The 14,135-nt window shown below is 39.2% G+C and overlaps 1 long non-coding RNA gene across 1 annotated transcript; it reads right to left on the bottom strand.

Moving 5' to 3' along the window:
* Positions 1 to 24: 24 nt before the first annotated feature.
* LOC126061289 (uncharacterized) lies at positions 25 to 13,263 on the bottom strand. Its single transcript, XR_007513745.1, has 3 exons — positions 11,981 to 13,263; positions 4,662 to 4,808; positions 25 to 109 (listed from the first exon to the last, which is right to left on the bottom strand). It is a non-coding gene; the product is annotated as an uncharacterized LOC126061289 (long non-coding RNA).
* Between the last annotated feature and the right edge of the window lie 872 nt (positions 13,264 to 14,135).

Below are 14,135 nucleotides of genomic sequence, written 5' to 3'. Positions count from 1 at the left end.
CGTGTGTTGAAACTGACATCATTCCTTTGTTTATCAGAATATTTGTCAGAAATTTGTCATGTAGAAAAAGGTGGAAGAGTGGGGCATTCCTTTCACTCAGAAATCAGGCCTATAGAGAGATTTATACATGTAAATATGTCATATATAAAATTTGTTTTTTGTATATAAAAGTTTTATATATGTATGAAAGGACATTCATGTCAGCATTATTTGTAATAGCAGTTGAGTCAACCTAAATGTCCATCAGTAAGGGAATTGCCTAAATAATGGCCAAGTACAGTACCACCATGTCACTGAACATGTAGCCATTACAAACAGTCAGGTCTGTGTATACTGAGCCAGAGGGGTCCATGTTGTACTATGTGGTAAGGTAGGGATTTGGGGGTTGGTCAAGGAAGAGACAGGACCACAAGAAGCAGTAACACACAGCTCTTGGGCAGGGTTGTGTGAAGGGAGAGACCCTCCCAGCAAGTGACCTTCCAGAGATAGCTCAAGGCCACCACACCAAAGAGGAATAGGGCAAGGAACCTCCTGGGGCAGAGGGGGAAGTTAAAGAGGGGGTGTCATGGAGTAAATTGTGCCTCCCCAGAATATATGGTGGAATTCTAGCTTGGAAGTTCAACCTACTGGTGGCTCCACAGGAGAAAAGGTCTGGCGATCTGCTTCGGTAAAGATGGCAGCCTAGGAAACCCCATGGGGCAGTTCTGCTCTGCCCTATAGGGTTGCTATGACTTGGAACTGACAGCTCACAACAGCAGCACCACCTATGGATGTAATCCTGCTTGGAAATAGGGTTTTCTTTGTTATGTTAATGAGGCCATATCAGTGCAGGGTGTGTCCTAAACCTAATCGCCTCTGAGCAATATTAAGAGCAGCAGACAAGCCAGCGTATACAGAGGAATAGAGACATTATCCAAAGTCAGTGAAGGCAGCTGGGTCTGCAGTCCCAGGAACTCCACGGATTGCCACTACTGGAAGCTGAAGTCGACTTGACTGCAAAGAGTTTGGTGTGGGGTGGGGTGGGGTGTGGTGTGTGGTTTGGTTTAGAAGCTGAGATAGAGAAGAAAGGACCTTGTCCTAGAGCCATGCTCTGAACTTGGACTTCTAGCTCCTGAACTGTTAGAAAATAAATTTCTGTTCTTTAAAGCTACTTGTGGTATTTGGATAAATCTCTAGCAAGATTGATCAAGAAGAAAAAGAAGGCATAAATAAGCAGTATTAGGAAAAAACATAGTGTAAGAAGAACCATAACATCACACATAACTTTATGCCAATAACTGTGAAAACAGATGAAATAGAAAATTTTCTAAGAAAACTTATGAACACTAACTTGTGAAAAAGTAGGGCCCTTAAGTGAATCTATATCCATTAAAGAAAATGCTTTAGCTGAGTATCTACCCACTGCTTCTCCCACAAACAAAAGCACCAGGCCCAGGTGATTTTACAGGCACTTTTTACCAATGTTCAGGAGTCCTGGTGCCACAGTGGTTAAGAGCTTGGCTGCTAACCAAAAGGTCAGCAGTTGAGCCGCTCCTTGGAAACCCTATGGGGGCAGTTCTGCTCTGTCCTACAGAGTCAGAATCAACTCCACGGCAGTGGGTTTGTATTTGGTGTTTGGTACCAACATTCAAGGACCCCAGGTCATTTATGACATTAGTGTATCACTGATACCAAACCAGGCAGAAACCAGAATGAGAAAATCAGGCAGCTCTCACTTGTGAATATATATGCAATACAAGATTTTCAGACTGACTTCATTTGTGAACAAAGATATAAAATTTTAAAATCAAATATTTTAAAAATCCACAAATATATCATTTGTGATAATAGTATTTGTTGATCATGACCAGGTAGGCTTTATGCTAAGAATGCAAAAATGGCTTAACATTAGAAAATCTTTTTGTGTATTCACAGGAATAGGTAGAGAAAGGGGGAAAAAATGCATCTTACTAGATGTAGAAAAAACATTTGATAAAATTTACCATCCACTCAGGACTTAAAAATATAAGCAGGCAGATAGAAATGTCCTCATCTAATACAGAGTCTAAACCTATATTTTACATTTAGTGACTTAAAATATTGCAGATTAAAGCCAAGGAAAAAGGCATGGATGACTGCCGACTAAAGAGTCTTGCCAGTACAATGAGATGAGAAAACAAAATGGGAAATTCTCTAAGCATGCTGCTCAGAACTCCTGTTAGGCAGACTATGACGAAGCACGTGTTATGCAGGAACGAAATGTCTGTGTATTAGGGTGAAAGCCAAAAAACCAAACCCGTTGCCATCGAGTCTGTTCCAACTTACAGCGACCCTATAGGACAGAGTAGAACTGCCTCAGGCTTTCCAAGGAGCTGCTAGTGGATTCAAACTGCCAACCTTTGGTTAGCAGCAGAACTCCTTAACCCCTGCCCCAAAAAATTATCTTTCATTTACTAAATTATCCTTTTTTTAACATTAAATTGATAACTAACATTTTCATCATAAATTTAGTAAGTTGCAAGTAAGATAATTTTCAGTGGTATACTAATATTTCCAAAAAAAACTTTTATACCCTTACTTTAATGTATCAAATAAATACCACAGCAGTTTGATACCCACCATTATCAACATAATAATACATCATGAACAAGTCCTTCAACAGACACATCATTATTTTCTCCTTGGATCTGTGTGTTTATTCCATTTAACCTCACAGAATTTTATACTACTGAAATATTTTACACTTAAAATATTTTATGTATAGCAGCCATCTAAGATGCATCAATTGGTCTCAACCCACTTGGAGCAAAGGAAAATGAAGAATACCAAAGACACAAGGTAATTATGAGCCCAAGAGACAGAAAGGGCCACATAAATCAGAGACTCCATCAGCCTGGAACCAGAAGAACTAGATGGTGCCTGGCTACAACTGATGACTGCCCTGACAGGGAACACAACAGGGAACACCTGAGGGAGCAGAAGAGTAGTGGGATGCAGACTTCAAATTCTCATAAAAAGACCAGACTTAATGGTCTGACTCAGACATGGTCCCCAGACCTTCTGTTAGCCCAAGACTGGAACCATTTCCAAACCCAACTCTTCAGACAGGGATTGGACTGGACTATAAGATAGAAAATGATACTGATGAGGAGTGAGTTTCTTGGCTCAAGTAGACACATGAGACTATGTGGGCAGCTCCTGTCTGGAGGGGAGATGAGAAGGCAGAGGGGGACAGAAGCTGACTGAATGGACACCGGGAATACAGGGTGGAGAGAAGGAGTGTGCTGGTCTCATCAGAGGGAGAGCAACAAGGAGTATATGGCAAGGTGTATATAGATTTTTCTATGAGAGACTGACTTGATTTGTAAACTTTCACTTAAAGCACAATAAAAATAAAACATCTTATATATCCCCATATAATACTTCTCTGTAACAAAAACAAATATAAATTGAAATTAAAAAAAATCCCTGACCAAAGGCTGTAGGTGTTATAAAAAAAATCTCTAAATTACTATTACAATAATTATTAGAACATAATTCATAAAAGCACAACCATAAAATTTCTATAAGTAATGATTAAACATAAAATATTTAAAACCTTATAATTGATGTCACTAAGTTGTACACGAGAAGCATTTAAAAAAATATTTAAAATCTTACTGGAAACTGGAAATTCATCTCTTATGAACTAGTTGGGACAAATTCACAGTGTTTTTGTTTAGTTTATATATCCATGAATATTACTTATAACTAGAATGATACAGCAGTTGACATAAATTGTATTTCTGTTTTTTCTATCTATAGATGAAATCCCTAGAAAACTTTTCATGTAAATAAGTAGAGAAGAGTTTCATAACTCAATCCCTTATCGTTCAATGTCACTGTATTCACTGAATTTTTTCTGAGTAATATGTCAAAGACAAAATAATGATTCACAGAGTGACAGCTTGATTAGGCTTTTCTTCAATTTTATTAAAAGAACTGAAACCACTTGAGTTGAAAAAAAAATTTGTTCCCCATTATTGGATTCTCTTTCTCAATTTGTTTCAGATTGCCCCTTTAGACACCCAGGGTTTTGGTTGGTTGTTTTCCACCTTGACCACTGTAAGATTGGAGGTGGGTGAGAACTGTGCATAGCCCTGGTGGTGCAGTGGTTAAGTGTTCAGCTGCTAACCAACAGGTCAGCAGTTCAAATCCACCAGCCGCTCCTTGGAAACCTTATGGGGCAGTTTTGCTCTGTCCTATGGGGTCACCATGAGCTGAAATCGACCCGACAGTAACGGGTTTGGTTTTGGGGTTTGGTAGGGTCGCTATGAGTCAGACTCGACAGCAACAGGGTATTATGCAATGTGAAGGGGCAGGTGGAAAGGAAAACCAGTCAGAGAGGAGGATCTGTTTGTGGAAAGAGTGCAGGGAAATCAAACTTTATTCACTTAAAATTCTCCATGTACAAGTACCTTTTTGGAAAATCTTGATGTGCTCTAATGTGCTAATCTCTGTTTTAGGTAAGATCGGGGCAAGTACGGTGTCTAGGATTTAAGGGTAAATGCAGTGTTAATGAGTGTCTTTGCTTATGAGTAAAAGGGCAGCCACTTCTGCATACTGGCCAAGGTTAAACGGATAAATTTATCAGAGGGGGTAGGGGGGGCATGGCAGGGCAGTGAAAGGCACCCACCACTTACCCAGAAGTGAGAGGAATCCCGGTCTTAACAATAAAGACGCCAATGAAGACTTGGCAAAAAGACTGTTAGGAACAGCTGGATCTCCACAGACAAAAGATTGACACCTCATGTGGGGTTTTCTTCTGGGGTGGTAAAAATGTTCTGAAACTAGATAGAAGTGGAGATTGCACAACATTATGAATACACTAAGTGCCACTGAATTGTACACTTTAAAATGGTTAGTTTCATTTGTTATTTTCGTCTATAAATTTCACCTCAATTAAAAAAAAAAATCAACCTAGTAAACACAAACTATATAACCAACAAGCCTATTAAGAATAAAAAAGCCTCTCCCCCACAGTTTTAAGAAAAGATTGATGGCTCTACAGCCAGGGTGACAAGTAAACATCAGAACCACTTTTAGACCTATTTGATCAATTAGTAGTAACTTGCCTCCATTTAATCGTCATTAATGACAACTTGTTTCAGTGACCTTGCTTCTGAAAGCCAGTCCTTCAGAGACAGGCTGGTACTTTTGAAGGTCAATCAATCATCCATAAACTATCAGTAAACCTGCTTCTGAAAGCAAGGTGGCCAACATGTTTTGCCAGAATAGCCGTGTGTAAGGCTGGCACCAACCCGCTCCACTTCTGTAACCAACGCAACACCAAAACAAACCCTGACTCAAAAATCCTATATAATGTTGACAGTCACCACTGAGTTGGCCCCGACTCACAGTGACCTTACATATAACAGAACAAAATGTTGCCCAGCCCTGTGCCATCTTCATGATCACTGGTATGTTTGAGTCCATTGTTTCAGCCACTCTATTTTGAAGCTGGGGCTCTCATCTTCCAGCACTCCTATCAGGCAATATTCTATGATATATAGGATTTTCACTGACTAGTTTTCAGGGGTACACAGCCAGGCCTTTCTTCCCAATCTGTCTCGGTCTGGAAGCTCTACTTACTTGAATCCACCCTGATGACCCTGCTGGTATTTGAAATACCGGTGGCATAGCTTCAAGCATGATAGCAACACACAAGCCACCATAGTAAGACAAACTGACAGACGGACAGGTGTGGCTATATAAAATTAGCAATAGGATTTACTCAAAATGACTATGCCTAACCAGCATAATTTTCCCTTCCTTAAGCAATAAAATCAATTTTTTGTTTCAGATATGTGTTCAGCTTCATCTCCTCCTTAGACAATTTTCTCACTAAGATTGTTCAGAAGATTTTCACTTGACAGTGCTCCATTGGACCCCTGAAACAACGGGAAAGATCACTGGCCCCAAAGTTCAATAGTCCTTCAGATCTGTTGCCAGGCACGTTTATAAAAAAACACCTGAGCTTTAACTAGTTCCATTGAGCTCTTATTGCTGACTTTATCTTAAAATTTCTGTCGTTGATGTTGTTAGGTGCCATGGAGTCAGTTCTGACTCAAAGCGACCCCATGTACAACACAACGAAACTCAGCCCAGTCCTGCATCATCCTCATAGTCATTGCTATGTTTGAGCCCATTGTTGCAGCCACTGTGTCAATTCATCTCATTGAGGGTCTTCCCCCTTTTCACTGACCCTCTACTTTACCAAGCATGATGGCCTTCTCCAGGGACTAGTCCCTCCTGATAATATGTCCAAAGTACATGAGACAAAGTCTCGCCATCCTTGCTTCTAGTGCAACATTCTGGCTGTACTTCTTCCAAGGCAGATTTGTTCATTCTTCTGGCAGTCCATGGTATATTCAATATTCTTCACCATCACCATAATTCAAACGCATCCATTTTTCTTCAGTCTTCCTTATTCATTGTCCAATTTTCACATGCATATGAAGCAACTGAAAATACCATGGCTTGGGTCAGTCCTCTGGGCGGTATCTTTGCTTTTTAACACTGTAAGGAGGTCTTTGGCAGATTTGCCCAATGCAATGCCTCATTTGATTTGACTGCTGCTTTCATAGGCATTAATTGTGGATCCGATTCAAGTAAAATTTTTAAAAGTTTTAAACTCCTACACTTTGAATAAGGTTATTTATTACACTTAAGGTAATCAGACCTTCTGACTTAGAGGTGAACTACTTGGCAAGTATTTTTGCCATGACCTACTTATTCTCTCACTGCTTGGTTTCCTTTTACTTTTTTGTTCATCTATTTGTACAAGTTCTTGTCTTATGTGTTTTGTCTTTTATTGCCTTGTGTTTGTTGATGTATAAGGGAGTGCTTCACAGGGACAGATGGAGGCATAGGCTGATAGGCTGATAATACAAGTTGGCCCTAAAGACTAACGGTCCATTATTGACTGGTCGCAACTGGCTGCCAAAAGGATTGTCAAACTTTGTTTGGTTTCTATGTAAAATCTTCATAAGGGGGCTGGCTGTCCAAGTCCTGACAGTTTGTTAAAGGCCACTTTGTTTAGTCCATATTTCATGGTTCTCAATTGTTGGAGTCCTTGATCACATGGCTCCTTCCTGACCTCTGCTTGATTGGGGAACCTCATCTATCATTAACATACTTTTAACAACTGTATTGGTCTCTTCTTGGTCATGGATTTGTCAAAACCACAGCCTCCTGCAGGCAGAATTTTTACTATAATCCTAACTCAACTCATATGCTTAACTTGATAAATGGAAATAGTTGCTAAAAATAACTTGGAATTACAACAGCAATTATATAAGGAACTTCTGATGTATCAAAATTAATATAGTTCAAAGGAACTCTAGAAAAATCAAGGATTCAGTAGTCAACTTCTTTGATTTGGTATACTGAGGCCTCAAAATGAAATGCTGACTCTAAGAAACCCTCTCCAACGGAGACTCTAGTCCCCTTCAAACTTTCTGAAGCCCAACTTTCATGCACCTCGCTCTCTTCCCACTTTTATCTTTACCATCCACTTACACCCATCTATTCCTTCTGAGTCTTCTTTCCTGGCTAAACAAGCAATCCTTTTTCTGAGGTTTTTCTTAGAACAGAACAATTACATTGTGTATTTCTTCAAATCAGACCAGAAGGCAGATCTACAAAAATTGATTTTGAACCTTGGTCTAGAGCCTAGTTGGGGAAGGGTAATTAAGGATTTTCTTAGCCCTTAAAGAAGACAAATTTGCTGCAGAATTCAGAATTTTGTTAGATACTTATTATCCTCGACTACCAGATCTGTACTAACTAATGTACTTAATTATTAGTCCCTCAGAAAGGACTCTGTCTTAGTGGTTATCTGCTGTCAGGTCAGTTCTGACTCTCAGCAATCCTATGTACAACAAAACAAAACACTGCCTGGTTCTGGACCACCCTCACAGTCATTATTATGCTTGAGCCCATTTTTGCAGCCGCTGTGTCAGTCCATCTCGTCGACGGTCTTCTTTTTCGATGACCCTTTACATTACCAAGCATGATGTCCTTCTCCAGGGACTGACCCCTCCTACACATGTCCAAAGTACATGAGATGAAGTCTCACCATCCTCACTTTGAAAGGAACTGTCGCACTATATTTCTTCCAAGACAGAATTGTTCATTCTTCTGGCAGCCCTTGGTATATTCAGTATCTTCAGCAACACAATTCAAAGGCATGAATTCTTCTTTGGTCTTCCTTATTCATTGTCCAGGTTTCTCATGCATATGAGGCGATTAAAAATACTATAGCTTGCGTCACACACACCTTAGCAAAAAATGGTAGGAGACAGTTTAATAACCCAGCTGTTCCTAATTCAAGAAAAGACCTTGAGCAAGTAAGCAAAGAGGAAATGCACTACAGAAGGCCATTCCTGAAGCCTTTCCCTTAGGGACAGACTGGACAAAAATTCAAAACAAGCAAGCAAAAAAGATGAATAGCAAACTCCAAAATATGCCTAAGATCTGAAAAAGGTAAGTAATCAGCCAACAATGAACTGGAATGAATGGAAACGTGCCAATTTAAAAGCTCGCCATGTAACTGAACATGTTCAAAAACCAGAAATCAAAAAAGAAAAAAATTCTGGCCCTCCCAGATAGAATAACTGATATACAAAATAAGACCAAAAGTTCTTAGTTCCGTAAGAACTGGGAAGTCATGGTTAATGACATCTATAAGCCAAAGGGCCATGGGAAGAATTTACATCCTATACTGGCTAATTTTTTTTTTTACTGGCTAAAAAACAGGACAATTATTCAAAATCTTCCTATACTGCCACTCCAGGAGTGTTTTCTAAATACCACTTAGCAATTCCCTGATCTTCTAAACTCCCACAGTGAATGGTCTATGGTGTGTAAATACCGATGGATAACAAAATACAGGTATATGTCACTATATCTACCAATAAATCCACTATCGTAGAACATTAGATCCCTCCGAGCACTAAAATCACCCAAAAAATGGAAATCTCTAACAACCTGTAACTGTTATTTTGGGGCTGTGATGATTAAGGTTGTGTGTCAACTTGGATGGGCCATGAGTCTCAATGGTTTGGTGGTTATGTAATGATGTAGTTTGGCAGTTACGTAATGATATCATTTGGCAGTTACATAATAATGTAGTCATCCTCCATGGTGTGATGTGATCAGCCAATCAGTTGTAATGGGAGTTTCCTTGGGCATATGGCCTGCATCCAATATATATACACAAACATTCTGGCAAACTCACTTCATTTGCTCTGCTCCTGCACCTAGCGCATCATCCTTTGACCTCCAGTTCTTTGGTCTTGAGCCACCTTCCTGATATCTTACCTGCCAGTCTTGGGATTCGTCTGCCTTTGCAGCCTGTGAGCCAGCAGCCTGCCGTCTTATATGCTGATCTTGGGTTCATCAGCCCCTGCAGCTACGTAGCTGAGTCAAACCCTCCAGTCTTACACCTGACCCACGGACTTGGGACTTGCCAGCCTCTACAACAACATGAGCCATCTCCTTGTGATAAATCTCTCTCACACCTACTGCTTCACTGGTTTTGCTTCTCTAGAGAACCCAGCTTAAAACAGGGACCATATTCAGAACGGTCATTTCTTCTCCATTATATATCCACTGCACATTTAATAGGTGAGAATCTAATTAACAAATGAAACTGCTAGGTAAAAATTAATGCAGGATTATTTTTTAAAGTTCTGAAAAATTGTCCTACATATGATCAATGTATAACTAATCTGGACATACACCTATACTGTGTATGATTCAAAAAATAACCAAATAATGAGCTAGGATCCCAGAATGCTTGGCAAAAGACCCCCCGGACATAGGTAAAATATTCAGAGCTGAGTCCAGGAGTCCAGAATGAGTCTTCCTAGATTATCACAGACCTCTCTTTCTGTATGTACATGAATGGCTAGGCCTGTGCTACTCCAATACCTGTGGCTACGGAGCACTGGAATTGCGGTTAAGTGTGAATAATTTAAATTTAACTTCAATTACTTTAAATTTAAAAACAAACACTTGATTCAGTTACTGGAAAACTTTTAAGTGCGTTTGGAAGAACTTGAGTGTGTCAATCTACTTTTTCAACTGTAAATTTTCTAAAATCTAAATATAGGTCAAGTATTTCTGATGAACATTTCATGTTTGAATTGAAATGTGCTGTAAGTATAAGATGCACACCAGATTTCATAAACTTAATATGAAAAAGAGAATGTAAAATATCTAATTAGTAGTTGTTTATATTGGTTACATCCTGAAATGATAATATTCTGGATATACTGAGTTAAACAACATCTATTATTAAAATTAACTTCACCTATTCTTACATTTTTAATATGGCCACTAGCAAAATTTAATAGATAAGGCTCACATTATTTCTATTGAATGGCACTAAATTAGTATGTGCTTAAAGTTGTTTTTTTTGTGTGGCCTTTCTAGCCATGATCTTGTAACTCCCACTCAGGTGACTGTGTGATAGGGTAACTGTGGCCTACCAAGGGGATTAGTGGGTTTTGCCTTAAAAGAGAGCCAATTCCAGAGCAAAGAGGTGAAGCTCACTGCCACCAAGGAAGGAGAGACCAGCAGGAGATGGCGCTGTGGGCTCCCGGCCCATGGAGAGAGAAAGCTGAGTGCCTCTGGGCAGAGACTAAGGGCCAGGGAGAGGCGTGCCTGCAAGCACATCTGGGAAGAGGCTACCCTCATGGAAGAACTGTATCTTGAATGTTCTTGAACCTGAATTGTAACTTACTTTCCTAAAACACCCCATAATTGTGAGTATGATCTGTGAACTCTGTATAGCTACTGCAATGAATTATCAAACTCAGCAGAGTGCTGTGTGAGGGACGATTAGTGTCAGAATTAGTAAGATGGTGGAGAGAGGAGGCTTGTCCGGCTTCCACCTCATGGGAGTCAGCCTTATGCTGTTGATAGCAGTTCTCCTTCCACCTCACGGGGTTGGAGGAGGTTAGACACTGCCCCCGAGCAGTTTTTACAATGCTCTAAGGCATGGTTCTCAACCAGGGGCACATTTGCCTCCCAGAAAACATTTGGCAATGTTTAGAGACATTTTTGGTTGTCACAGCCAAGAAGGCACAATTGGTATCTAGTGGATAGAGGCCAGAATTGCTCGTAAACACCCTACAGTGCACAGGTTAGCCTGCAAAACAAAGAACTATGCAGCCCAAAATGACATTAGTGCTGACGCTGAGACGCTGCTCCAGTGCTTTCTCAACAGCATAGCGCTCATGAAAAACCCATGGCCTCTTACAGCCGATTCTTTGATCCAGTAACTTGTCGTCCTTGCATCAGAGAAACTGTAGCCTATGCTAACTAGGTAATGCATCTTCAGGTCCTATACTAAGTTTACCCTTAAATCTGATGGTATCACTTACAGGTAACACACTTAATGGTGAAAAGCTGAAAACTTCCCCCTTAAAATCAGGAGCAAGACAAGGATGTCTGCTGTCACCGCTTTCATTCAACACTGTACAGAGGCTTTAGCCAGGACAATTAGGCAAGAAAAGGAAGTATAAGGCATCCAGACTAAAAAGTAAAACTATATTTACAGATGACATGATCTCATATATAGAAAATCCTAGGGAATCCACAAAACTATTTAGAACTAATAAACTAGTTCAACAAGGTTGCAGGATACAAGATCAACATATAAAAACAGATCTGACGGTACCACATAGAGTATATTACTTTCTCCTCATTTTACCATCTACTGGTGTAACCCCCTCAATCCAACAACTCAATTACCCTTACCTGATGGGAGAATCCGATGATTATGGTTCTTCAGGTTGAGAAGAGTCCATACCCAGAACAGGTATTTTGAATACTCCACTACCAAACTCTGACACATATTGCCTGTTAATGGGTCTTATTTTTTAAAAAACGAAAAACAGTACCAGCTTTTTATGCAGTAACTACATCAGACTCTTAAAATCTAGTACTTTACCTGAAGCCAAGTAGGCTCAAGTAGCCAAGCTTGTAGCTTTATACGGCATGTCAAACTGTTAAAAATAAAAAAGTACATCAAAACATTGATGGCCAATATGTTTTTGCAGTAGCTTAAACGTTTGGAATGTCATGGAAACAAGTTTTTTAACCTTCTCAGGTACCCCTATAAAATACAGACACCAAATATGCAAAGTATTTGATGCCTTGGTGCTACCTCAAGAGGTTACTGTTAGAAAGAAACCCATAAATGATGTTATCAAAGCTATAGGAAATAGCAGACTCCGTGCTAAACACTCCGCCCTGACTTAAGTCCTTTTGCAAGGAACTTTTACACTCTTTTGTTTTACACATAAAGACAAATCCATGGAGAGGTTCAAGGATTCCATCACAGATACACAAAGCTTTTGCCTCTGATTTTGAGAAGCAGCCAACCAAGAAGAAAGCAGTGAGAATAACTGGGTTGTAAGGCCTTGAAGGTAAGATCTGGCAAAGCCAGAACAGCCACCTGGAGCACTAGAGAAAACCCAAGATGGACACTTGCCAAAATCTTTCCTAAGACACCCTGTTACAATTAAGGGCAAACTGGCAGGATGGTAACCAAACAGGTGGAGAACTTTTCTTGGACAACAGAGGATACGATTAGTTCACACCATTTCTGCAATCAGCATAAATGGTGGCCAAGTTAAATGTTTGAATGTTTGGGTTAAATATGTTAAAAAGTCCAAAAGTTAAGACTTCTTTCATTTCTAAAATGATGAGTGGCAGTCAGTATGCCAAATTAAAATGGGTTGAGACCACTCAATGTATTCACTTAACAAATATTAGTTAAGTGTCTGTGCAGGTGCTGTGGATTCAGCGGTGAAAAAACAGAGTAAGACCCGAAATGCATACAGCATTAAAGAACACACCTCCATAAAGTAGGTCAGGTATAACACAATAACTTTGAGGGAAGTGAGTGGTGTGTAGGCCTTATTTTCATTTCAAAATAAGCTTACTAGATTGGAGCCGGCATAAAAGAGGAAAATAATAGTATGCCTTCAAACAATGCTATATATTAAACAAATGTTTGTCAAGATTAAGAATTTTGAAATCAAGATTTTTTCCCCCCTCTAGATTACTTTAAACCTTGCCTTTACGGTCACACTTGGGTGACCTGGAGCTCAGAAAAAAGCAGTTTCCCACTCTTTTTAATAACAGGTAATGTTTACATTATCTTTAATAATAGAAGATGGGGTTTATATTGTATATTGTTTTCAAATTTAGGGACTTTAATATTAAATATTTTCTTTAAAAATAAAATGTTGAATAATACTATATAATATTTCTCAGTTTAGAAACTTCCTTACTTAATGCTGCTGATTTATTAAACTTGTTAATAAATTTCTTTTTAAAATTAGTTTTAATTCTTTAAAAGTGACTGAAACACTGCTGAAAGAGATAGACGAAGACTTAAAAAATGGAAAGATTTTCCATGTTCATGAATTGGAAGACTTAATAGTGTTAAGATGTCAATACTACCCAAAGCGATCTGTAGATTCAATACAACCTGATCAAAATTTCAACAGGAAAACCAATCCTCAACTTTATATGGAATGTTAAGAGACCCTGAATAGCTGAAAGCAATGTTGAAAGAGAAGGACGAAGTAAGAGGATTCATACTTCCTGATTTTAAAACATATTATACAGCTACAATAATCAAAATAGCCTGGCAATAGCTTAACAACAGATACATAGACCAATGGCATAGAATTCACAGTCCAGAAATAAACCCACACATTTATGGTTAATTGATTTTTGACAAGGGTGCTAAGTCCATTCGATGGAGAGAGAAGACTCTCTTCAGTAAATGGTGCTGGGAAAACTGGATTTGCACACGCAGAAAAATGAACCAGGATTCGTGCCTCACATCATACACAAAAACAAATTCAAGATAGATTCAGGACCTAAACATGAAAACTAAAACCACAAAATTCTTAGAACAAGCAAGGGCAACGCTGTCAGCCAAGCTTTCAACGATGGGCAAAAGACAAAATAAATAAATGGGGCCTCATAAAATTAAAAACTTTCATCAAAAGACTTCACCAAAAAAGTAAAAAGATAAAGCTACCCACTGGGAGAATACCTTCAGAAACCACATATCCGATAAGAATCTA

The sequence above is a fragment of the Elephas maximus genome, chromosome 18 (assembly GCF_024166365.1).
Source record: "Elephas maximus indicus isolate mEleMax1 chromosome 18, mEleMax1 primary haplotype, whole genome shotgun sequence".
Taxonomy (NCBI): Eukaryota; Metazoa; Chordata; class Mammalia; order Proboscidea; family Elephantidae; genus Elephas; species Elephas maximus.
The sequence above is the reverse complement of the archived record's forward strand: the minus strand, read 5'-3'. Positions and strand labels throughout refer to the sequence as shown.